Here is a 26,423-nt window from a genome sequence, read left to right on the forward strand (position 1 = left end):
TCACGTCGTAAGCAAGGATGGAGTTCGCCCAGACCCCCAGAAGACGGCTGCGATCGCAGAGTTTCCACAGCCTAATGACAAGAAAGCTATACGCAGATTCCTTGGATTGTGCGCTTATTACCGGCGATTCGTCAAGGACTTTTCGCGCATCGCTGAACCTTTGACCCAACTTACCAAGGCTGACGTGCCTTTTAAATGGGAAAGGCCGCAAGAGGAAGCTTTCAAAGAGCTGAAGCGCCGCTTACAGTCCCCTCCTGTGCTCGGGCACTGTGATGAAAACGCCGAAACTGAAATCCATACCGATGCAAGCAGTGTGGGCTTAGGAGCGGTCCTCATTCAGAAAAATGGAAGACAGGAGAAAGTTATCGCGTACGCTAGTCGTTCACTGTCGAAAGCCGAGGCCAACTATTCGACCACCGAGAAAGAATGTCTCGCCATTATTTGGGCCACGTCGAAATTTCGCCCCTACCTATACGGACGACCATTCAAGGTTGTGAGCGATCACCATGCTCTGTGCTGGCTAGCCAATTTGAAAGATCCCTCCGGCCGCCTTGCTTGTTGGAGCCTGCGCCTTCAAGAATTCGACATAACTGTAGTCTACAAATCTGGCCGCAAGCATTCCGACGCAGACTGCTTGTCGCGAGCCCCCGTCGACGCAGCACCGGAAGAGGAAGACGGCGACGCTTTCTTAGGACCGGTAAGCGCCAGCAGTTTCGCGCAGCAGCAGCGCTCGGATCCTGAGTTGCAAAACCTAGTTGATTACCTGCAAGGCAAGACCGCATCGCCTCCACGAGGGTTCAAGCGCCAACTGTCGTCCTTCGTCTTTCACAATAATGTCCTCCTGAAGAAGAACTTCGCGCCCAGCAGGACAGTGCATCTTCTCGTCGTGCCCAAAAATCTCAGGCAGGAAATTATGCAGACATGTCATGATGAACCGACTGCGGGGCATCTCGGGATTGCTCGCACGTTGCACCGCATCCAGGAGAAGCACTATTGGCCGTGGCTAGCTACCGACGTTTCCCATTACGTGAAAACGTGCCGTGAGTGTCAGCGACGCAAAACGCCTCCGACTAGACCATCCGGACTCCTGAACCCCATACCACCGCCAACTAAGCCCTTTCAGTAAATGGGGATGGACCTCCTCGGCCCCTTTCCGACTTCGTCATCAGGTAACAAGTGGATCATTGTGGCCACCGACTACATGACCCGCTACGCCGAAGCAAAAGCGTTGCCTAGTGGTACCGCAACAGAAGTCGCAAAATTTTTTCTCGAACAAATTCTCCTGCGACATGGCGCCCCCGATGTGCTCATTACAGACAGAGGAACGGCATTTACAGCGGAGCTGACGCAAGCCATTTTAAACTACAGCCAGACAAGCCGTCGGAGGACAACTGCGTATCATCCACAAACCAACGGACTCACAGAGCGTCTGAACAAGAGCATCGCAGACATGCTCTCTATGTACATCGACGCCGAACACAAGACGTGGGACTCCATTCTGCCCTACGTGATCTTCGCCTATAATACTGCCGTCCAGGAGACAACCAGGTTTACCCCATTCCAGCTGGTATACGGCAGGAAGCCCACGACAACACTCGACGCAATGCTCCCGCACGTTTCCGACGAAGACAACCTCGACGTCGCCGCCTACCTTCATCGCGCCGAGGAAGCCCGAAGAGTTGCGCGGCTTCGCATTAAAGACCAGCAGCATACCGACGCCCGACGCTACAATCTGCGCCGACGAGACACGCATTACAAGCCAGATGATCTTGTTTGGTTATGGACTCAAATTCGCCGCCGTGGATGGAGTGAAAAGTTGCTGCGACGCTACTTTGGCCCGTACAGGGTTGTCCGTCGCATCGGTGACCTCGACTATGAAGTCATCCCCGACGGCACGACAGGATCTCAGCGACGCCGCACACGCCCGGAAGTCGTACATGTCGTACGCCTGAAGCCATTGTATGAACGCTAAAGGACTCGAAGTTTTCATTCTCCGTGTTTATTTTCATTTTAAAGCATCGAGACGATGCTTCTTTGGAAGGGGGGTAATGCCACGTATCATTGTAGTGTTTGTTCGTTCACGCTCAAGGCTGCAGGAAAGCGTTGTTATCACTTTTGTTCGTGACGCGAGAAGCGACCAGACTAATCTCGATTGATTGCAGCCATGAAAGGCTGCATCTAGGTTTTTCTAGATTACTGTAGAGTATCTTGTCCTGTTTTCTGGAAGTTTCCTTGCCGCCTTTAAATTGAACGATGCCGCGAGCAGCGGGCATTCGTAGTTCGACGATTGACGAGCACGCTTGTTGCTTAAGCCGCCACCGAGTGATTCAGTTCTTTTGCGGGCGCAAGTCAGCCCAAATAAAGAGCTTCGTTTGCAAGTATTTCTGGTGTCTTCCTGACTGCTGGACTGCCGTCACTACAACGTGACAATATACATTGCTTACTTCAGCGAATTCATTATCATAGCGCTGTCATTTTTTATATGGCGAGATAAGGGCCACAGAGTGACTTGTGTTTATTTTTAGGGGCTCCGCATCTTGCTAGTGAATATAGAACAGACTGAGAAGTTCTCATCGCGCTTGCTAACGTTCTTTTCTTTGAATAGAAAATTAGAACGTGAACTCTCGACTCGTTATCAGCAATAGGAGATATTCAAAATTCCGCATGTGCGCTTTCCCACATAACTATGTTGCCCCAAACAAGATGGCCGACTTCGCTATGAAGGAACTACGTGGGCTACAGGACAGGCACTAAAGGTGTGGATAGAATGTAAGAAATGTATTTTGCAAGAATCAAACACAAAAAAAACAGTCTTTCTTGCTTTGTTTCACCCCCGCAGGGAGGCGTCTGCAGCATGCAGACGTTGGTGAGTGGCGACACCACGGGGTTAACCCGAGCATCCGCAGGGACATCCCCGCAGGGGGATGATGGTGAACAATGCGTCACCACGGACCCGAGCATCCGCGCTTAGCCGTGCGTGGCATTGCCGTGTCCGGGGAAAAGGGGATCCTGGTGGTTGAGCCGATGCCGAGCGTTTGGACCCTTAAGGCCCCTCGGCGGAGGCAACACACCACTTTGGCCCCAGCTTCCTGTAGACGGCACCTCCGGCCTGACCCAACCGGGGGAAATCGGCAGTCGCCTTTTCCTGTCCTCCCCTCTATCTTTGACTTTCCTATTTCCTTCCTTACAACTTTCCTGTATCCTCCTCTCTTCTTAGTTTTTTCCCTTTTTTCCTGGCGGCGAGGGTTAACCTTGTGTGGCCAACTAACCTGAGTTGCGTCATATTGGGTTATAGTTGAGGTGTACAGCTGGCGTGGGCAGGACTTGCTCGCAAGTTCCTGTCCCGTCCCCTCGTTGGGCTCCATGGTGGGTGGCTGGCACCACGGCCGAACAACACATATTTTTCATGGCTCCCCCCTTTTCCAAACCAGATCGCCCTCATAAAAGAGGGCGGAACGAGGCAACTGCAGAGTTTTTCGAAAAACCGAAACCATTTCCAAAATTTCACGTTCTTCATAGCGAAGAAACTGAAAAAACCGCAAGAACCATGTCCCCATTCTTAGTTGCAAAAAGTCTAACTGAGGCCTTGGGTCCCGGGTACAAACTGTCTAAAATGCCAAGTGGTGACCTGCTCCTTGAACTCAGAGACACTGCCCAATACTCAAAACTTTCCAGCCTAGTGTCCATCGGGGAAATCCCTGTATCAGTTACAGCACACCGATCTCTGAACACCGTCCGTGGTGTGATATCCGAAGCAGATTTCATTCACCTCACCGAGGAAGAGATGCTTGAAGGCCTCAAAGAACAGAATGTCATAAGTGTGTATCGTATCAAAATAAGAAAAGACAACAAAGAGATACCTACAAAGCACCTAGTACTGACTTTCAACTCAAGCACACTCCCCGAATCCATAGAAGCTGGCTACCTCAAAATAAATGTCAGACATTACATCCCAAACCCACGCAGGTGCTTCAAATGTCAACGGTATGGTCATGGGTCTCAAAGCTGCCGTGGCCGCGAAACTTGCGCTAAATGTGCATCAAAAGAACACGCTTCCGACAACTGTGAAGGAGCAGCACCTCGCTGCGCAAACTGTGAAGGCGATCATCCCGCCTATTCGAGGTCATGTCCATCGTGGAAAAATGAAAAAGAAATTGTTACAATCAAAACAAAACAGAATATCACATTTAAGGAAGCGCGACGACTGTTTTACGCAAAGAACAGCTTCAACTTTTCCACAAAAACAAACTTTGCTGATGTGGTGCGCAGGGGCGGCGCACCACACAGCACTCCGGCATCTGCCCAGGCCACCTTCACGGAGCCTGTGGCAGTGCCATCAACGCCCCAGGCAGAGACAGTGAACGCTGCTCTGCCATCCCCAAAGCAGGGAGCGCCGGCTCACGGGTCGGCACCCAGCAGGACTTCCCCCCGTCGGGGGAGGCCTGACACTAACACATCCGCGGCTTCCCCGCGGTCCACCAGCACCTCTAGTGAGGTGATGGAGGTAACTCCCGATCCGCCCGCTTTGCAGCGGCGGAACCGCTCTCTTGAGCGAAGAATAGACAGGACCCCAATAACGGGCCCAGAAAACAAGTAAATCCCTTCAATCCTCACTCAAAAATATAAACATGACTTTCCTACTTCAATGGAACTGTAGAGGATTGCTCAGGAATTACAATGATATCACACATTTTCTTGGCTCAATGTTTCCTGTAGCTTTATGTCTTCAGGAAACCAACCTCGGTCCACAACATACGAATATCCTGAGACATTATCAAACATTCCGACGTGATCGCGAGCATGCTAACAGACTCTCAGGAGGCGTCGCAATCGTCACTCAGAGCGGCGTCCCTGCTAAAAAAATCAATCTTAACACAAAACTGGAAGCGGTTGCGGTTAGCGTCGTGAGCTACAAAACCATAACTATATGTTCTCTATATCTTCCCCCGCACATGACATTAACAATACAAGATTTAGAAGGCTTGATAAATGAACTACCGGAGCCATTCCTGGTAGTTGGCGATTTTAATGCTCACTCACCGTTCTGGGGAAGCGAACGCTGTGACTCGAGGGGCCAAATAATCGAAGATTTTATCCTCTCAAATAATATCTGTCTTTTAAATACGGGAAAAGCCACATATTGCTGTCCAAGCACAGCAAAAATGAGCTCTCTCGATTTAGCTTTCACATCACCATTACTTTTTAACGATTTTAAATGGGATGTTTTAAATGACCGCATGGGCAGCGATCACTTACCTACCGTCATCAGGCTCTCATCGTCCACTCCAATCATCCCCACAAGGCCACGGCGCTGGAAACTTCAGCTCGCCGACTGGTCACTTTTTACAAAAAGTGCCACTCTGGAAAAGGAATTTTGTGACGACCTTAGCACAGATGAAATTAATGAGAAGTTTACTGAATGCATAATATCGGCCGCAACACTCGCTATACCACAAACAACAGGACTTGCACAAAAGAAACACAAAGTGTGGTGGACAAAAGAATGCACATTAGCAAAAAAACAACAAAAGAAAGCCTGGAGCGCTCTGCGTCGATATCCCACTGCAGAGAACCTACTCACCTTTAAGAAGGCAAAAGCCAGAGCACGGTATGTGCGAAGAAATGCAGAAAAAACCTCTTGGCAGAAATATGTCTCCTCAATAAACAGCTCAACAACATCAAAGAAAATGTGGGAAAAAGTTCGTAAATTTACTGGTGACCATACCCCTTTCACACTTCCTCTCTTGACAGCACCCGGGACACAAACATCTTTAGAAGAACAGGCCAACATATTGGGCGAACATTTTGCTGAGATCTCAAGCTCATCCAATTACACAAACACATTTCAGAAACACAAAGCAATAGCTGAAAAACAAAAATTTCCATCTGGAGCAGGTGTACACGAGGATTATAACCAGCCTCTCACACTACAAGAATTAAATAAAGTATTATCTTCTGGAAAAAAGACAGCACCAGGACCAGACAACGTGCATTACGCTATGCTTGCACATCTCTCCGAGGCTGCTGTAGAGGCACTGTTAAAATTCTTTAATAAAATCTGGATAACTGGAAATATACCTGACGAGTGGAAAAAAGCAGTCATAATACCTTTTCTCAAACCCGGAAAACCACCAACAAGTCCTAGCAGTTATAGACCAATAACCCTCACCAGCTGCATTGCTAAATCTTTCGAAAGTGTAATAAACATTAGACTAACCTTCGTACTTGAATCTCGGCAACTACTAGATAAACACCAATGTGGGTTTAAGAAAACATGCTGCACCACAGATCATCTTGTCCGCCTAGAAAACACCATCCGGGAGGCGTTCATCCACAAGCAGCACTGTATTGGGGTCTTCTTCGACTTGGAGAAGGCCTACGATACTACGTGGAAGTTCGGCATCCTCTGTGACCTAGCAGAGCTAGGTATCCGCGGCAGGATGTTGAACTGCTTGAACGACTTCCTGACTAACCGCACATTCCGAGTCCGCCTAGGAGCAACTCTCTCCATGACTTTCACCCAAGAGAACGGCGTACCCCAGGGGTGCATTCTAAGCACGACACTCTTCATAGTAAAAATGAATTCTTTAGCTAAAGTAATACCCAAGTCCATAATGTATTCAGTTTATGTAGATGACCTACAAATAGCATGCACGTCCTCCAGTATATCAACCTGTGAGAGACAAATACAAATCACACTAAATAAACTAGGTTCTTGGGCAGACAGAAATGGATTTAAATTTTCTCCTCAAAAAACAGTAGCTGTTCTTTTCTCATTGCGACGAGGCCTACAGGTCGATCCCAGTCTATACCTGAATCACACTGCGCTACCAATTAAACAAGAACACAAATTTTTAGGCCTAACTTTCGACAAGAAACTCACATTTCTACCACACATTAATAACCTTAAAAAGAAAGCTTCTCAAGTCCTCAATATCTTAAAAGTGCTCTCACGGAAGCGGTGGGGGTCCGATAGAGCAAGCCTTTTACAAATATATCGCTCTCTGGTGCGCTCCAAGCTGGACTACGGGTGCATAGTATATGGTTCAGCAAGAGCATCCTACTTAAAAAGATTAGACCCCATTCATAATCTTGGTCTGCGCCTATCATCTGGAGCATACAGAACATCACCAGTAGTTAGCCTTTACGTTGAAACTAATGAAGCCGCTCTTGAGGATCGAAGAATCGCCCTTACATGCTCATATGTCTTAAAAATCCGTTCTCTTCCGAAACATCTCTGCCATCCAGTTGTCACCAAGTGCCCATCTAAAAGATTATTCATCAACAAACCACATTCTATCAGACCATTACTATTGCGCTTTGAAGACAAATGTGAAGAGCTAACAGTACTAGATGCCCTACCGAATATTGCACAAAGGAATGAATATTTACCACCATGGTACAGCCTGCCTTCAGTATGTGACCTCACAATGACACATTTAGATAAAAAGCAAACGCCAAATGAGTACATATTACAGGAATTCTTTGCACTACAAGAAAAGTATGACACTTACATTGAATTTTATACCGATGGCTCAAAAACAGAAAATCACGTTGGAAGTGCAGTAATCCAAGGAAAAAACAAACAGATAATGCGACTACCAGAATGCGCATCGGTTTTTACTGCTGAGTGTTATGCCATCTTTGTAGCTGTGGAAAAAATAGTAAGAGAGAATATCAAAAATAGCATCATTTACACCGATTCCCTGAGTATGCTCAAAGCACTGCACTCCAGAAATGCTGCTGAACCCATAATAGGTAACATCATACATAACATTGTTAAAATCACAAAACAAAAACGTAACATTAAATTCTGCTGGGTTCCTAGCCATGTTGGAATCGTAGGTAATGAAAAAGCAGATGTATGCGCTGCACAAGCCCGGAATGGCCAAATAAAACAAGTGAGCATACCGCACAGGGATTGCTTAAAGTTTATCAACAGTAAACTCAGAAATAAGTGGCAGGCCGCATGGCAAGATCACGTAAACAACAAATTACATTCTGTGAAACCAATTTTAGGGGAATGGCAATCATGTAGGCATCAAGAACGTTTTACCGAAGTTATTTTATGTCGGCTCCGCATTGGACACACCCACCTCACGCACAACTTTCTGCTAGCCAAACAAAACAAACCTCTCTGTGAAATGTGTGGTGCTGAACTCACAGTGAACCACATTTTAATTTCATGCATAAAATTAGAAGAACTAAGAAAGAAATATTTCACAACATTTTACAGGGAAAGCATCCCATTACACCCCATGCTACTCTTAGGTGATCGAGCACTGGTTGACATTTCATGTATTTTTAGGTTTCTCAAGGAAGCCAACGTTTTAAACAAACTCTAAGTATTTTTAAAAAGCTTCACCATTAACAAAACCTCTAACCTTGAGGTTGGCGCAGCATAGCCTCAGTTGCTTTTGCGCCATAAAAATCAATATAACTAACTAACTAACTTGCTTTGTTTCAGCTGGAAACGCATGGTCATCCATCTTGTTTAGGGCAACATTGTTACGCGGGAAAGCGCCCTTGCGGAATTTTGAATATCCCTTATTACAGCCATAAATTCGGTAAGAATGCTTCTTTACGGCTTTCGTTTCAAACTGACATGAGTGAGAAGGCATCGTACAGAGAATTGCTGCCGTAGTTATAGTCTCTGTAACTATTTTTTTAAATCAAAGGCTGATTTAGATTCCGCGTTGAAAGCTGCTCTTCAAGTTCATAAATGTTCAAGAAATTAAATACCAGAGCTTTTCTTATTTTGATGGAGGCCCGTTGAAGAATGATGTCACCGTCACGTGTTGCTAGCGATTTCCTTTTTCTGTTCATGGACTGCGTACGAGGTCTGTTAGAAAAGTATCCGACCTTTGGCCGTAGAAAAAAAAAAACTTGCATAACTGGATCGTTCCAAACCTAGTCACCTTCAAAGTAGTCTACTTGGGACTCCACACACTTCTCCCAGCGGTGCTGCCGTATTGGGAAGTATTCCGAAAAGGCCCCTTTCGGAATGGAGTTTAGCTCAGCTGTCGTTGCAGCCATACTGTTCTTACTTGTCTGAAATCGCGCTCCTTTCAATGGCCTTTTGATTTTGGAAACCAGCCAGAAATCGCAGGGGCCATATCAGGAGAGTAAGGAGTCTGTTGAACTACAGGAGTCTGGTTTTTCGCCAACAAAGTCTGAATCAAGTGCGAGGCATGTGCAGGAGCATTGTCCTGATGGATGCGCCACTTTCCTGTTGACCTCAGCTCCGGGTTCTTGCGCCGCATAGCATCACGTAGGCAACAAAGGACATCCCTGTAGCACTCTTTGGTCATTGTTTGACCCTGTGGAGTGCGTACTCGTGGTGTGCCACACAGTGAGAGTCCAAGAAAGCAGTCAGCATCACTTTCACATTGCTCCGCACTTGGCGGGCCTTCTGAAGTCCTGGTGACGTGGAATGCTTCCACTGTGACGACTGGGATCTGGTTTCCGGGTCGTACCTGTAGACCCAAGACTCGTCACCAGTTATTATGATGTTGGTGAATTCGGGGTCACTGTTTGCGGAATCCAGCATGTCCTGTGAGACTTCAACACGAAGCTGCTTTTGCTCCACCGTGAGCAGCTTCGGCACGAATTTCGCCGCAACTCTCTCCATGGCCAAATCTTCGGTGATAATGGAATGTGCGGAAATATTGCTCATGTCCACCTCTTCCTCAATTTCTCGGATAGTCACGCGACGGTCCCGCATCACCACAGCGTTCACTTCGCCAATGACCTGGTCATTTCGGCATGTTGATGGCCGATTGGAGCGTGGCTCGCTCTCCACCGATGTGCGGCCATCTTTAAATCAATTGTACCACTGCTTAATCTGTGGGCTGCTCATAGCATCGTCACCGAAAGCCGTCTGAATATTCCGAATGGTTTCCACTTGGCTGTCTCCCAGTTTATGGCAAAATTTGATGCAGTAGCGCTCCTCCTGTCACTCCGCCATTTTCCTTGCAATAAAAAACCGACGAGAGCACTGCGCACCGCCTCACTCAAATGCTGCGTCCCAGCGACTGACGCTATCGGCAGGCGGAAAAAAATTCGTGCATGCGCACGAAGGGACAAGGTCACGTGATGCAAGCGCGCTTGTTTCATATCCATCAGGTGTTCGCAAAAAAAATAAAGTCGGATACATTTCTAACAGACCTCGTATGTCAGGTGCTATGTTGACTCACGGCCCCAACCGGCGCTTTTCACCTGTTTTCTAAATGTGAGATTCATCTCATTATGAGCTCACACAGTTTTGGCACCTTCGCCAGTGGCCTTTGCCACTGGTCACCAAATTTCGTTTCCGCACTGTTGAAGGCCACACCATCTACACAACGGACCCGTGAGCCATGGTTTCTCCCGATGAGGGGCATACCCACAGTCAGTACTAGAAAAACTGGCTTATTTTAGATCTACAAAATCTGCCAGAGATCACAACTCGAAGCATAGCGGCGGGGCAGAGCATGCGGTCTGCAGGGTCTGGAGGGTGCAATGCTGTGGTTACAGCAAAACGGGCCTTATCATCTGAAAGTGGCAAAATGAAAACGCACCGATGTGGGAATGGGGCAATTTGACTCAAATAAGGGCTGAAAGCGGTACACGAAACATGGATACCCACGTGGATTCATTCACACCGAACACCTATTCCAAACCGCTTCCATCTTGTGTTTTCAACCTTGTGAAGTGCCTCCGCGTCTTGCGTGAAGTACATACATCGCGAAGGCTGGCGCTCGCCTCCGATAGCGGCACTGTGCTGCAGCTGCGCTCTGGCCGAAATCCGCCTGTGTACCACTTTCGGCGCCTGTATCAAGTATCATCGCCGCGGCTATTCCACGCCACACACCGCGCGAGGCAGTTCGCTCGTACACTGTCATGATGCGCACGCACTTATGCTGCACACGCAGCAGCGCGCGCAGTTTGAATGGCAAAATGAGGCACACTCTGTGCACTCTTTACATCACCATCATCAACCTGACTACTCCCGCTGCAGGGCAAATACCTCTCCCATGTCTCTCCAGTTAACCCTGTCTTTTGCCAGTTGCGGCCACCGTATCCCCGCAAACTTCTTAACCTCATCCGCCCACCTAACTTTCTGCCGCCTCCTGCTACGTTTGTGTTATAGTTATGTTAACCTATCCTGGAGGGCGCCACGGGCTACCCTAGCTGTGTATATAATGACGCAACTAATCGATTAAAGAGGTCTTCGTTCGGCTACTGGCGCCGTGCTTGCTTGGCTGGCTGCTGCTCTGCGTGTGCCAGCCGGCGATACAACAGTTTGCCTTCACTTGGAATCCACTCCGTTAGCCTTAAGGACCACCGGTTATCTTGCCTTCGCATAACATGCCCTGCCCAAGCCTATTTCTTCCTCTTGATTTCGACTAGGATGTGATTAACCCGCGTTTGTTCTCTCACCCACTCCGCCCGCTTCCGATCTTTAAACGTTACATCTATAATTTTTCTTTCCATGGCTCGCTGCGTTGTCCTTAATTTAAGCTGCACCTTCTTTGTTAGCCTCCACGTTTCTGCCCCATAGGTAAGCCCCGGTAAGGTACAACTGTTGTAGACTTTTGTCTTGAGGGATATTGGCAAACTGCCATTCATGACCTGAGTGAACCTGCCATATGCGCTCCATCTAATTCTAGAAGGCTCCATCTAATTCTAGAAGCTAGAAGGCTCTGCTCTGACGTTGCAACGTGCGCTCGACATTGCCAGAGCAATGGAAACGACAGAGCAGCATTCGCTGCAACTCGCTCCACGTACGGATGTTCACGTAATAGAGCGTCATGCATCACCAACCGGGCGACCAGAGCGTTCTGCAGTCTCTACAACAGCGCTAGGCCAGCCGACTACCAATTTAAGGGGTTGTTTCCGCTGCGGCTCCCCGCGGCACATAGCAAGTTCTTCAACGTGCAAAGCCAGAACAAGGACGTGCAACAAATGTGGTAGGCTGGGTCATTTCGAACGTATGTGCAGAAGTCTGGAAGAGCCAAGGCAATCCATGCCCATTCGAGGGGTTACTGCCGAAGATGACATTGGAGTTATGACAGTCAGTTCTTCACCTGGGGCGAAGGCATACAGCAGGAATACAGGTGGACGTGCAAGTGCACGCTGTCACTATTTCATTGTTAGTGGACACCGGCTCTGCGGTCACAATTTTGTCCGCAACTACATACAGGAGACTGAAGCTTCCGACGTCGTTGCAACCATCTACAGACACCCTCTTCGATTTTTCACGCAATCGCATTGCTGTGCGGGGATGTTTCGTCGCTCCCGTTGTATTCCGCGGTCGCCAAGCAAACGTGCTCTTCCATGTCGTGCCAGTTGGAACGGACATTCTGGGGTTGGACGCCATCGTCGCCCTGCATCTGCAAATCGATGGCAGGTGCATAAACTGCATGACACCTTCGTATGCGCCTCAGGGCATTCCCAGTGAATTGCAGGCCGACTTTGCACACTTGTTCGATGGGAAGCTAGGGCTGGCTAAGAACTTCATTCGCAAGGTGCGAGTTCGTGAAGGCGCAACTCCAGTTGTTGCGAAATTGCGGCGATTGCCGTTAGCAGTAAGAGGCCAGGTGTCCGAGGAACTAAATCGTCTTGAACGTGAGGGTATCGTTGAAAAAATTGACAACTCTGAATGGGTATCGCCGCCTGTCATTGTGCGGAAAAAGGACGGGTCAATACGCTTAAGCGTGGATTTACGTGAGCCCAACAAGGCAATTGTCGTCGACAAGTTCCCGTTACCACACACAGAAGAGCTCCTGAATAAGCTGCATGGTGCAAAATACTTTTCCGAGATTGGATACGGCTGCAGCGTACCACCAAGTTCCACTGAGCCCAGAAAGCCGAGATTTAACGGCCTTTATCACGGACCATGGATTGTACAGATTCCGACGTGTATGTTTCGGCCTTGCTTCAGCACCGGCAGCGTTTCAGAAAATGATGACTGAGATTTTACAATCTTGCAGGAATACCTTCTGCTACATTGATGACATCATCGTTTTTGGCAGCTCACTCGAAGAACATAACGCGAACCTTAGGCAAGTTTTGCATCGCATCAGTGACAACGGGCTGAAGTTAAATCAAAAGTGCATTTTCAGTGTGAGCGAACTTCCATTCCTTGGTCACCTCGTGAGTGATAAGGGCGTGCGACCATCGCAGAGCAACATGGAAGCCATTCAGAACGCGCCTGCGCCGACGGACAAGGCGACGTTACGTTCCTTTCTTGGAATGACGGGCTATTACGCGAAGTTCATTCCGCGATACGCCGAGATGGTCGAACCTCTTCGTGAGTTGCTGCGAAAAGATTCAGAGTTCCAATGGGATTCGAAGTGCCAAACTTGTTTTGTTGAAATGGGTCGTTTTTTGTCTGACAGATGCTTGCAGCTGTTTGATCCTGCCCTTGAGACCATCGTTACAACTGATGCGTCCGGAATTGGCCTCGGAGCAGTACTGCAGCAGCGGCGTGGTCACGAAGTGGTTTCTGTTGCTTTCGCTTCCAGGAGATTGACAGATGCGGAAAAGAAGTATTCCACTGGCGAGCTTGAAGCTTTAGCGTGCATGGGCCTGCGAACATTGGCGCGTGTACCTGTGGGGCCGTTCGTTTATTCTGCGCACGGATCACCAGGCCCTGGTAACTCTGCTGACATCAAAAGGGGTGGGTCGCAGACCCTTCAGAATTGCAAGATGGCATGCTCGGCTACTCGATTACGACTACACAATAGAATTTCAGAAGGGCAGTGAAAACGTTGTGGCGCATGCGCTGTCACGTATGCCCCAATCTGCACTCGGAGGGCACATGGAACCAGAAGGGCCTGATGACGCAGTGTGCTTTGTTTCGTCGTGCATAAGCCGTGAAGAGTTCGTGGCTGAAACTTCGCAGGATCGAATGCTGCAGGACGTCATGCAGTGGACTACCTCGTCATGGCCGCCAAGTAAGGATCTACCATCAGGGGCACACCCCTTTCAGCGTATCCGAGACGAGCTGTCTGTCGCTTGAGGGATTATTCTTCGTTGCGAGCAGTTTGTTGTGCCTGCATCGCTAACTGGGCGCCTCCTGTCAGCAGCTCATGAGTAGCACCCAGGTATTTCACGGACTAAACAACGGCTACGTGAGAAGTACTGGTGGCCAGGAATGGACAGACAGGTGCAACATCTGATTCAGTCTTGCGCTGTCTGGCAATCCGTGGACAAATCGGCGCGACTAGTAGTGCCCCCGTTACAGCCCGTAGAGTTCCCTTCATGTCCATGGCAGAAATTGGGCATTGATATAGTTGGCCCATTTGCGTATGCACCCGCAGATAACCGGTTTGCCATCGCACTAATAGACTACTTTAGCAAATGGCCCGAAGTGTGTTTCACGGCTAACGTCACGTCTTCAAACGTTGCATAATGTCTACGCAGTGTATTCAGCAGGGAAGGCTACCCCGAAGAACTTGTGTCCGATCATGGGCCTCAGTTCACATCAACCGAGTTTTAAGAATTCCTGCAAGAGATAGGTATAACGCATACTTTTTCCGCTGTCTACCATCCACAAGCGAATGGACAGATCGAACGGTTTAACCGCGTGCTTAAGGATTACGTCCAGGTGTGTTTGCATGAAAAGCGGCCCTTAAAGGATGCCATCACAGAGTACCTTGGAGTATACCGGTGCACCCCACACGCGACGACAGGAGAAAAACCTGCCCTGCTTTTGCATGGGCGTCACCCAAGAACTAAGCTGGATGTAGTCGGAGCTCCAGGTGCCCAGTTCTTCCAGAGGCCAGACATTGAGTTGCAAGCGTTGCGTCACAGAGTGGCCGAACATCAGCAGGCAAGCAAACAATACACGGATAGGCGACAAGCTGCCAAGCACGCGGCGCTTCAGCCAGGCCAACGAGTACGGGTCAAGTTGCCAGGGCACATTCCCAAAGGTGCTCTTAGGTATTCCAAGCCCTTGACTGTTGTTAAGCAGTGGCACCCAGACACCTACGAACTGGAAGATGGCCGCAGGTGGAACCGAGAGCGTTTAGTGCCGTACCCTAGGGAGCATCTGCCCGCTGCCGTCGCAAGTTTTCAGTTCGGCGCTACCCGGAACTTCCTTGGGCCTCATTCGACTACAGCACCGTCAACAGAAAGCTGCGCAGCTCAAGCATCACAAGCAAGAACGGAACCACCCGTAACTTTGCGACGATCAACGCGAGAGCGAAGGCAACCCTCGTGGTTCGCGCACTATCAAATGTGATTGTTGACAATGTGAAGTAGTCAAATGAGCCGCCACCTTGGCTCATTTTTTAGAAGGGGGGATGTTGTAGTTATGTTAACCTATCCTGGAGGGCGCCACGGGCTACCGTAGCTGTGTATATAATGACGCAACTGATCTATTAAATAGGTCTTCTTCGTTCGGCTACTGGCGTCGTGCTTGCTTGGCTGGCTGCTGCTCTGCGTGTGCCAGCCGGCGATACAACAGTTTGCCTTCACTTGGAATCCACTCCGTTAGCCTTAAGGACCACCGGTTATCTTGCCTTCGCATAACATGCCCTGCCCAAGCCTATTTCTTCCTCTTGATTTCGACTAGGATGTGATTAACCCGCGTTTGTTCTCTCACCCACTCCGCCCGCTTCCGATCTTTAAACGTTACATCTATAATTTTTCTTTCCATGGCTCGCTGCGTTGTCCTTAATTTAAGCTGCACCTTCTTTGTTAGCCTCCACGTTTCTGCCCCATAGGTGAGCCCCGGTAAGGTACAACTGTGGTAGACTTTTGTCTTGAGGGATATTGGCAAACTGCCATTCATGACCTGAGTGAACCTGCCATATGCGCTCCATCTAATTCTTATTCTTCGAGTTATTTCCCTTTCATGATCTGGTTCACCGCTCACTACCTGCCCTAAGTAGACATATTCTCTTACTGCTTCAAGCACCGCGCTACCAATTGCGAACTGCGGTCCGCTTCCTAGACTGTTGAAGATTACTTTGGTTTTGTGCATGTTAATTTATTGCCCCAAAGTTCTTATCTGCTTGTCTGACTCATTTATCATGCTTTGAAGTTCATGTCCTGAGTGACGTAGCAAGGCAATGTCATCAGCGAATCGTAAATTACTTAGGTATTCGCCATTAACTCTTATCGCCAGCTGTTCCCATTTCAGGCCCGGGAATACTTCCTGCAAACACGCCGTGAATGAGCATTGTCGAAAGCGTGTCTCCCTGCCTGACATCTTTCCTTGTTTGAATTTTATTGCTGACTTTATGAAGGACTATGGTAGCTGTGCAAATCGTTATAAATATCTTCCAATATTTTCACATGACACTCTTCTACACCCTGTTTCCGCTATGCCTGCATGACAGCCGATGTTTCCACTGAGTCAAATGCTTTCTCGTAATCACTGAAGGCTATATATAGGGGTTGGCTACATTCCCCGCATTTCTCTATCACCTTATTGATAGCGTGAATGTAGTCTGTGGTCTATTGTCGAGTATCCTTTACGAAAGTCCCGCCGCGGTGGCTCAGTGGATACGGCGCTCGGCTGCTGGCCCGAAAGACGCGGGTTCGATCCCGGCCGTGGCGGCTGAATTTGGATGAAGGCGAAATTCTAGAGGTCCGTGCACTGTGCGATGTCAGTGCACATTAAAGCGTCCCTCATAGCCAGAGTCGCTTTGGGACGCTAAACCCCAATAAATCCAAACCCTTTACGAAAGCCTGCCTGATCATTTGGTTGATTGAAGTCTAGGGTTGTCCTGACTCTATTAGTGATTACCTTAGTAAATACGTTGTAGACAACCGACAGTACGCTAATCGGTCGGTAATTCTTCAAATCCTTGACGTCTGTTTTCTTATGAATTAAGATAATGTTAGTGTTCTTCCGAAGTCCTGGCGCGCTCGAGGTCACAAGGTATTGCGTATACAGGGTGGCAAGTTTTTCTAGCACAATCTCTCCTGCGTACTTGAACAAATCCGCTGTTATCTGATCCTCACCAGCTGCTTCCCCCTTTGCTCCTAAGGCTTGCTTTACTTCCTCCTTCGTTACTGGCGGGATATCCCATTGCTATGCTCGACTGCCTCTCTCAGTAACTTGATGATTACATTCGCTGCAATAAACATTTGTGCAGAACTCTTCGGCTACATTAACTATCTTATCCATATTACTAATGACATTGCCGTCTTTGCCTATTAGCGCATACATCTGGTTTTTAGCTGTGCCCAGTTTTCTCTTCACTGTTTCTTGGCTACCTCCGTTCCTTAGAGCATGCTCAATTTTCTCCATGTTCAACTTCCTTATGTCGGCTAGCTTGCGCTTATTTATTAACTTCAATAGCTCTGCTAGCTCTATTCTGTCTGTGGAGTTAGACGTGCTCATGCTTTGGCGTTTATTAATGAGATCTTTAGTCTCCTGGTATAGCTTGCCGGTATCCTGTCGAACCATCTTACCACCTACTTCCGTAGCGCACTCTGTGACTATAGCTGTGAGGTTATCATTCATTGTTTCAACACTACTGTCGTCTTCTTCAGTTAAAGCGGGAAACTGTTCTGCAGCGACAACTTGAATTTCTCTACCTTCCCTCTTAACGCCAACTCATTAATAGCCTTCCGCTTCACTAGTTTCCTCCGTTTCCTCTTCAAGTCTAAGCTAAAACGAGACCTTACCATTCTGTGATCGCTACAACGGACCTTTCCGAGGACCTCCACATCCTTTAGGATGCCAGGTTGAGCGCATAGTATGGAGTCTATTACATTTTTGGTTTCACCATTAGGGCTTTTCCACGTCCACTTCTGTTCGTTTGCGGAAGACGGTATTCATGATCCGTAAATTATTTCTACCCGCGAAGTCTACTAATAACTCTCCCCTACTATTCCTAGAACATAAGCCATAGTCACCTGCCACCTGGTCTCCAGCCTGCTTTTTACCTACCTTCGCATTAAAGTCGCCCATCAGTATAGTGTACTGTGACTTTACTTTGGTCATTGCCGATTCCACATCTTCATAAAAGCTTTCAGCTATCTGGTCATCATGGCTTGATGTAGGCGCGTAGGCCTGCACCACCCTCAACTTGTACCCCTTATTAAGCCTAATTACGATAGCTGCCACTCTCTCGTTAGTACTATAAAACTCCTACATGTTGCCGGCTATATCCTGATTTATGAGGAATCCCACACCTAGTTCTCGTCTATCTGCTAATCCACGATAGCACAGCACGTGCCCGCCCTTTAGTACTGTATAGGCCTCATCTGTCCTCCTAACCTCACAAAGCCCTATACATCCCATTTAATACCCGCTAATTCCTCCAACAGCATTCCTATCACTCAAACATACTTAAAGATAATCAAGCGCGCTTTCATGTCTCACATGCGAAAAATTTTTAATAGAGACAGATTTTCAAGGTTGAGAGATTTAGGAATTTTAGATCTGCGGGAAAAATACGGCATATAGTGACAGGAGCGGCCGTTTTCCACTGAGACGGGAAAAGTTTCGACGGATCGGCTCTTTAAGTTTACAGTCACTTAAGCTTTGAACACGAGTGGGTAGTCCACCCACTAAACGCCTGTTGAAGATTGTGTTGCAGTATGACATCGCAGGTCTGTGGATACCTGCAGCCGGTGGTTATGAATAGCCATATCAGCTTGCGCAGTTTCGAAAACGTGATTAACTACGGAGTTTTGGCTCGACAATGTTTTTTTAATTTTTGTTATCTCGCACCAAAACATTCCTGCTATCGAAAAACGCGCGTACCCGAAGTGGTCTCCCACCTGCACACCTTCCTCCATTGCGAATCTGTCACGTGGCCTGTCACGCGCCCCAGCCCACAGGGTGACGTGGCTGGGGCACTGCCTTTGCTTTGCGTGCGCCTGAGAGGTTCATTTTGAAATGGCGTGCATTTTTTGCCGTGATATGGCCTAAATTTGTTAACCCTTTGCGCTAAGGGTAACCGCTTTTTCGAAAAATTCTAAAAAATGATGTGGCTATTACTTACGGCTGCCTAGAAATTTGTAACTTCGACCAGTCCCCTAACAGTACTTACTGGTTTTACAGTTAAGTATGAGAAATTAATCAATCAGCTTGCTAGTTACCATCAGTAACCTGCTTTCTAATGTGGGTCAGTGATGGTATTTCAATACCACAGAAACGATCTCTTTATCTCAAAAAAGCCTATTTTGAAAACTTAGTTTCGGTTAGCTGCTGTTTAAACACATGATATTTGGCGATTATTCTTTCGTGAAAAAATAAGCGTCTTCAATGAATAACAGCAGCTATTTAAAATGAAAACTCAATACCATGCTCTTGGCGATATTGGGCATGGGGTAGGCATCATTTTCATTATCATATCTGACTACCGAAAAACCACGGCTATCATTTCTAGTGGTGACAAGTGCCAGAAGAATTTTCCGCGTGATGTTTCTGATACTTCACTGCTCTGGATTCCTCACACATGCGCTCCAACTACAGCCCTCCAACTACAACTCACTCTTGCAGCATGCACGATGCCGCGTGCTGATGTGTATGCTGCAGCAGGCGTCTACACAGGAAAAGGAAGCGGCGTGCGAAGTGGCTATGAGGCATCATTATTTCTAACAGGCAGCGAGGCCGGATATGGGTGTGACGACGAGGTCGTAACACCCCCAGTGCAATCTTCAGTTCAGGATGTGCATACGGAACACGAATCTTTGCGCGTGGTGCGGAAAGCGCGAGCGGAAACTCTGTGGCTGCTTGAAAGGTCGTTGCAACCGGAACCGATAATGAAAAGCTCGCGCCGACCTTGTGAACAAGTAAGTTTCTGCACTGAAATATTTAGGCTCTTTGGTTTTGTGTGTGAGTTCGCTTTGCAATGCACTGGGCTGGACCAAGTAAAAAATGAAATCTTTATTCCAGAGTAAGCATCAATGAGAAGAGCCCATTCTTCAACGCTGCAGTTCTAAAGGCCCCGGTGTCCTGAAAATCTGATGTCGGCACTGTCGGCGTCGTCACTGTCAGTGAAAAATCATGAGTGTGGTTCTGGCAGGTGATGCCCAGAAAGCAACCTACGATGCAGTTGGTCCACATAGGTCACGTGACCTTGAGGCGTTTTCAGAACCTGCACACCGGATAGTGAAAAAACTGCCCACCGTCAGCAGGTGACAGTTAAATTACTGATTGGTCGATTGGAAAGAGCAACCTGGGTCGCACAAGGGCCAGCGCTGGGAGCGCCTTCCATGGGAGTGCAGTCGTACATCACTTAAACGCTGCGCCACTGTGCCAGAAGGGTTATGAGGACTCGCAGGGATCTATGAATGTAAAGTATAAAATGACCTTCTGCGTGTATGTAAATTAACCCATTTCGCTATCGCATCATGCCATTAAGGCGGAGCTTAAAGGGGTCATGACATGGACTACCAACACATCGTGCTTTTGCGTTGCAGCTACTAGCAACGACCTCATTATGCGTACTTAAAAACGAAGTAAGGCTCCAAATTTAATGCGCATCATCCAGCTTATCAACATGTGAAAGGCAGGCACAACTGATATTAAACAAGCTTGTTAACTGGGCAGAAAAAATGGTTTTAGGTTATCCCCACGAAAACAGTTGCCGTCATTTTCTCTCTCAGGAGAGGCCTGCAGCCCGATCCCACTCTTCGATTAAATGAAATCGATCTCCCAATAAAACAAGAACATGAATTATTAGGTGTAACATTCGACAAAAAGGTCACATTCTTCCCGCACATCAATGACTTGAAAGTCAAAGCCTCTCGAGGACTAAACATACTTAAAGTGCTCTAACGAAGACAATGCGGCTCTGAGAGGATGTGTCTTCTCCATAGATATTGTGCACTAGTGCGCTACTGTCTAGATTGCGGGTGTGTGGTCTATGGTTCAGCGAGGCCATCATACCTTAAAAGACTGGATCCAGTACATAACCTAGGTTTGCGTCTTTCAACCGGGTAATACAGGACGTCACCTGTGTCTAATCTCTACATAGAATCAAATGAAAAGTCACTAGCTAACAGAAGAACCATGCTTACATGTTCATGCATTGTGAAAATCTGTTCATTATCGAAGCACGTATCTTACCTCATAGTTACAACATTTCCCTCTAGAACACTGTTTAACAACAAACCCCAAGCAATTAGACCACTCATACTCCGATTTGAAGAGCAGTGCAGGAATTCAACATATTGGATGCACTCCCTGATATTGCTCGGAGACTTTACCCATTGCCACTTTTGTACAACTTTCCTGCTGTATGTGACCACACATTAACTCAGTTTCGTAAAACACAAACATCCCATGAACACATTATACAAGAGTTCTTAGCACTGAACGAGAAATACAGTGATCATGCAGAATTTTATACAGATGGTTCCAGAACAACACTCTATGTTGGCTGTACTGTAGTTGAAGACAAACGTGAAAAAATAGCAAGGTTGCCTCAGTGTGCTTCAGTTTTTACCGCCGAATGTTACGCCGTATCCGTAGCTGCAGAAAAAATACCGAAAAACAACGCTGAAAAAACTATAATTTATAGAGACTCCCCCCGCGTAATTACATCAGTACATCACACAAATGCAACAAAGCATTTAAAAAACACAGTCCACAACGTAGTACCGGCTAAAACACAAGGGCTTAAAATTAAATTCTGCTGGGTACCAAGTCGCGTAGTAATCTGCGTTAACGATTTATGTGCCGAAGCCGCCTGTAATGCTAAAATACAGAAAGTGGAAATTCCGTATAATGATACTATAAAATATGTACAAAGAAAACTAAGAGAAAAATGACAGGAGACATGGGTAATGACGTAAATAACAAGCTACACCTAGTAAAGCTAGTTATACAAGAATGGAAGACATCCACTAGAGCGTTTCATTGAAGTAATTGTATGTCGCCTTCGTGTTGGACACACGCACTTAATATAATTTCATTCTTGCAAAAAAGACACACCTACATGCGTACACTGCGGACGGATGGTCACCACGAGCCGCAGATTAATTTCCTGCAGAAAACTTCATGTACCTAGCAAAAAGGATTTTCAATTTTATCACGAGCACACCCAGTTGCACTCTTGCTTACTCCTAGGAGAAAATAGACGATATGCGAAATTTCTTGGTGGTCTGGCAACACCGCGCCCACAACTTCCGGTTTCCATCTTGGTTCGGGCGAGCTCGTCGAGCTGGTATGCTAGTGCATCGTTTGCTATGCGTACATTCTTGATATCGGTATAGCTGTCATGAATCTTGCGTGTGAATTTCAACAGGCAAGCTTCAGCTGCTGCGTTGTTTTCACTGCTGATATTTTACCAAGTGTAGGTGCTTTCAAGAAAAGCCAACTTCCTCCTACCCCGTCCTGATCTTCGCTTGAAGTCTGGCGCTGATAGCCAGAATCGGCACTGGGAAATGTGTTGGCAAGTCGAACTCTGTGCCACTGTCATTTTAATTCGCGCATTAAAGCACCGGTTCAAGTATCACGCATTATCATGGCTATTTTATTCCCAGGTGGACGCGATTTCATCTGGTGGGGTAGCGAACGGTTATTTTACGCTGAGTGTACAGATGTCTTGACAAACTTCTGTGACAGTGTGAACTTTCGTTCGCGCCGACGCCAGGAGCTTCGTGCATTGCAGTATATTCACACAGGACCCTAGACCAGCTGCGTAATGTGATTACTTTAGTGCAATGTACAATGCACATCCGTGGTTTTCAACGTCACCGTTTCAGAGCCCGGCGCCGGCTGGTTTTCGCCGCAATTCTTTGAAACCGCGTCTTCCTTAAGACGCAGTTGAAGCGAGTATTCTGATATTTTCAGTCGATATTAACAAGAGGAAAATGGGCACATATAATTCAAAATATTGTAAGCAAAGACGCAGTTTTTTTTTCAGGTAAGCACTGAGCTACCGCGGCGGCTTGATTAGAGAAAGAGCGTACAGCTGTAGGTGCCTGCATGGACTCGATACGCCGGTCAAGCTGTGTATGCGTGGGTGTAATTCGCATGTTCGGTTGCCTCCGACACTTAATTCGCTTCCTCCCAAATCTACACAAATTTCTTTGTTGCGAAGCAAGCTGTTGCAGCTTGCCACAACGATAATAAAATCTGATGGCCTGAAGCGTTTTCAGAATAATGTTGCACGGACTTTCTAGCTTGGAAGTGCGTCTGGCCTTCACAGTAAAGTAGCTATATATTTTTTTTCATACTTTCGCCGACGGAGATATCGAATGTATAGGAATTCTAAAAAAATAAAGCATTGGCACCTCAGTTTTTGTACGTAGGATGTAGTGCTTCACAAAGACGCCTTAACGCGCATAACATATGGAGGCGCGATCACGTACGACTTTATAAGAAAACAATGTGTGGGATCTTGCATCAACCCCATGGTCCAGAGAAATTGCTAGCCCTTCCAAAACTAATCGAACAAGGGAAAAACTTAACTGAACACGTAACAAACTAAGCAGTAATGTGCGTGTGGTTCTTCGAGTGCGCTTAGTACGCCACGGCATGAGCAATCGAGGTTTTTAGATGGAGCGCACTGAGTGACCATGGCCGCGATTTACCTGCATATTAATGAACGTGCTTCTTTGCGACTGGAATACACGCTTGAGGAACACAGGCGTAGGCTCGCTCAAAAAAATTACCTTCTCTATTACGTTGCTCAAGTATGCGTCTACATATATTCACGCCCGACCGGAGAGTTAACAAATGCACTAAATCATCTTCTAATTTTGATCAGAGGCAACAAAGGCTGTGGTTCATATCTGAATGTAAACGCAAATCACCTAGAAAGCTTTGTGAAAAATCAGCGCAGAAAGCGCAAGCTGTGCTCTGAATGGCGTGCTGACACACGATACCTCACATGGCATTTGCTGTTACTAAAACGTTGGGACAGAGTAAAGAAAAAATAGAAAAGCGAAAAGCTGGAACGCACCTAGTTCTGGCACGCATCGTAGTTTCTTCGCATAGTGGACAGCATAGCGTAAGAGCGCATCGTCATTCCACTTTTCAAACGAAGCGCAGCCGTTTTAACCCAACGCAGGGCTGCGGTTTCGTTTTCTGTACCGAACCAACATGGAGGACTTAGTTCTCGGAGCGCCGAGAGATGGCGCTGCGCATTTCGCATATCGTCTATTCACTAGTCAAAAACGTCTTCTCTTCTTTCGTTCCGAAAAGATACAAACGTCCTAAACCTGTTGTAGTGTTTCAAAACAATCTTTAATCTTCCTCACACCAAACAGACATATTAAAACTTGAGTTTGGCACATGATGGCCTTAGCTCCCTATGTCCCTTAAAACTCAACACAATAAAACACAACCAGTTCTTAGTCTGGAAATATATAATTTAAGCCTTGTGTCCAGGCTACAAACTATCAAAAATTCCCACTGGTGACCTACTACTAGAGGTCAAAGACGGCGAGCAATATTCCATACTTTCTAACCAAGTGTCCATTGGGGGCGTCTCTTTCAATCACTGCACACCGATCCCTGGTGCGGTTTCCGAAACAGATTTCATCCACCTAAGTGAGGAAGAGATGCTGGAGGGTCTTAGGGAGCAGAATCTCATAAATGTATACTGTATCACAATAAGGAAGACAAAGAAATACCTACAGAGCATCTAGCCCTGACTTAAAAAACTAGCAAAATCCCGGAGTCCATAGAAGCAGTGTATCCGAAAATAAACGTCCGACTCCCAAATTCAAGAAAGTGTTTCAACTGCCAAAGGTATGTTTATGGGTCACAAAGTTGCTGTGGCCACAAAACTTGTGCAAAATGCGCCTCAAAAGAGCATGCTTCCGAAAAATGTGAGGGAGCAGTTCCCGGGTGCGGACCCGGCCGCAGCGGCCTTGTTTCGATCGAAGCGAAACGCAAAAGGCGCCTCTGTGCTGTGCGATGTCAGTGCATGTTTAAAGACGCCCAGTGGTCGAAATTATTCTAGAGCCCTCCATTACGGCACCTCTTCCTTTCTTCTCTCACTCGCTCCTTTATCCCTACTCTTACAGTGCGGTTGAGATGTCCACCGTCGTGTGCTACGGACACAGCGCCATTTCCTTTCCTCGAAAACCAATTTTTATTATTATTTCATTTTTTTCACTTCGCTGCGCAAACTGCGAACCTGATCACCCTGCGTTTTCAAGGTGATGTCCCTCATGAAAGAACGAGAAATAAATTATAACCATGAAGACAAAACAAGATACCATTTTTAAGGAAGCACAACGACTGTTCCATGCAAAGAATACCTTCTTCAGCGTAAAAACAATCTTCGCTGATGTGGTGCGCAGACGCGCTGCGCCACACAACACTCCAGCACCTGCCAAGGCCACTTTCACGGAGCCTATAGTAGGGCAATCCACGCCCCAGGCTGTGACAGCGAAGTCTGTTCTGCCATATCTAAAGCAGTCAGCGCCTTTCCATGAGTCGGTTCCCCCCAACACTTCCCCTAACGGGGTAGGCGTGAAACCCACACACTCGGTGGTGGTGGTGGTAAAAACATTTATGTAATCATAGGGAGGTGTTGGGGGTCGTGACCTGACGGGTCACGCACTTACAACCACTATGTGGGATGCTAGTCAGGCACCCCATTGGCGGTTGCCACAGCCCGGGCGCACTGCGTTAAGGCCCTTTGGGCCTCGAGGGTGCAGCAGCGGGACAAGGTCTCCTCAAAGTCCTCTCGGGTGGGGTTTGGGATAGGGGGTACGGACGGGTTCTGCTGGCAAGCCCACACCATGTGGTAGGTGAGACACCTCCGCACAGTGCCAGCACCATTCGTCGAATTGAGGATCGAAATGCTTTAGAGTTGCCGGGCACAGCATCGTGTTAGTGAGCGGGCGCAGGATTACCCGCTCGTTGGCCTTCCCCAGCCCTTTGCACGAGTTGGGAAGGGCTCGGTGTGTAGATTTTGTAACAATCGCATGTTTCTTTAAAAGTGTCAACCGGATTGAAATCGGAGTCGTGGTCGGCATCGGGCCCGTGTGCTGTGCGATGTCAATGCAGGTTAAAAATCCCCAGATGGTCGATAATATTCCGGAGTCCTCCACTACGGCACCTCTTTCTTTCTTCTCTCACTCGCTCCTTTATCCCTTCCCTCATGGCGTGGTTCGAGTGCCCGCCGAGATATGTGAGACAGTTACTGCGTCATTTCCTTCCCTCAAAAATCAATTTTTTTGAAATTCTAGATTCCCGTGTAGTGGTGGTGGCGGTGGTCAACATTTATTGACGATGTACAAGGAGGCGTTGGGGCCCAGGTCCTCACAAATCTAGGTGGAGCTCCTATTCCGGAGCCCCAGTGGCGTCTAACGCCGCTCGCGCCCTGGCGACCAAGGTCCGTTGGGACTGTAGGTGACGGTAGCTCAGCAGCTTCGCCTCCGAGTCCTCTCTTGAAGGGTGGGAGATGAAGTACTGGGATGGGTGAGGATTGGAAAGGGAGGCCCAGATCATGCGGAAAATGTCCGAGATCGTCGGTCCACAAAGGCTGCAGCCCCCATCAAAT

General features: G+C 47.6%; 1 protein-coding gene and 1 pseudogene across 3 annotated transcripts in view; both read left to right on the top strand.

Annotated features, from left to right (window-relative positions):
• The window catches only part of LOC149362659 (uncharacterized), a 176,227-nt gene that overhangs the window by 128,622 nt on the left and 21,182 nt on the right, over positions 1 to 26,423 (top strand). The gene's annotated exons all lie outside the window — the stretch shown is intronic.
• LOC149362672 (uncharacterized) lies at positions 2,861 to 5,138 on the top strand (annotated as a pseudogene).

Source organism: Amblyomma mixtum, chromosome 2 (assembly GCF_055824585.1).
Source record: "Amblyomma mixtum isolate Tamu chromosome 2, ASM5582458v1, whole genome shotgun sequence".
Classification (NCBI taxonomy): domain Eukaryota; kingdom Metazoa; phylum Arthropoda; class Arachnida; order Ixodida; family Ixodidae; genus Amblyomma; species Amblyomma mixtum.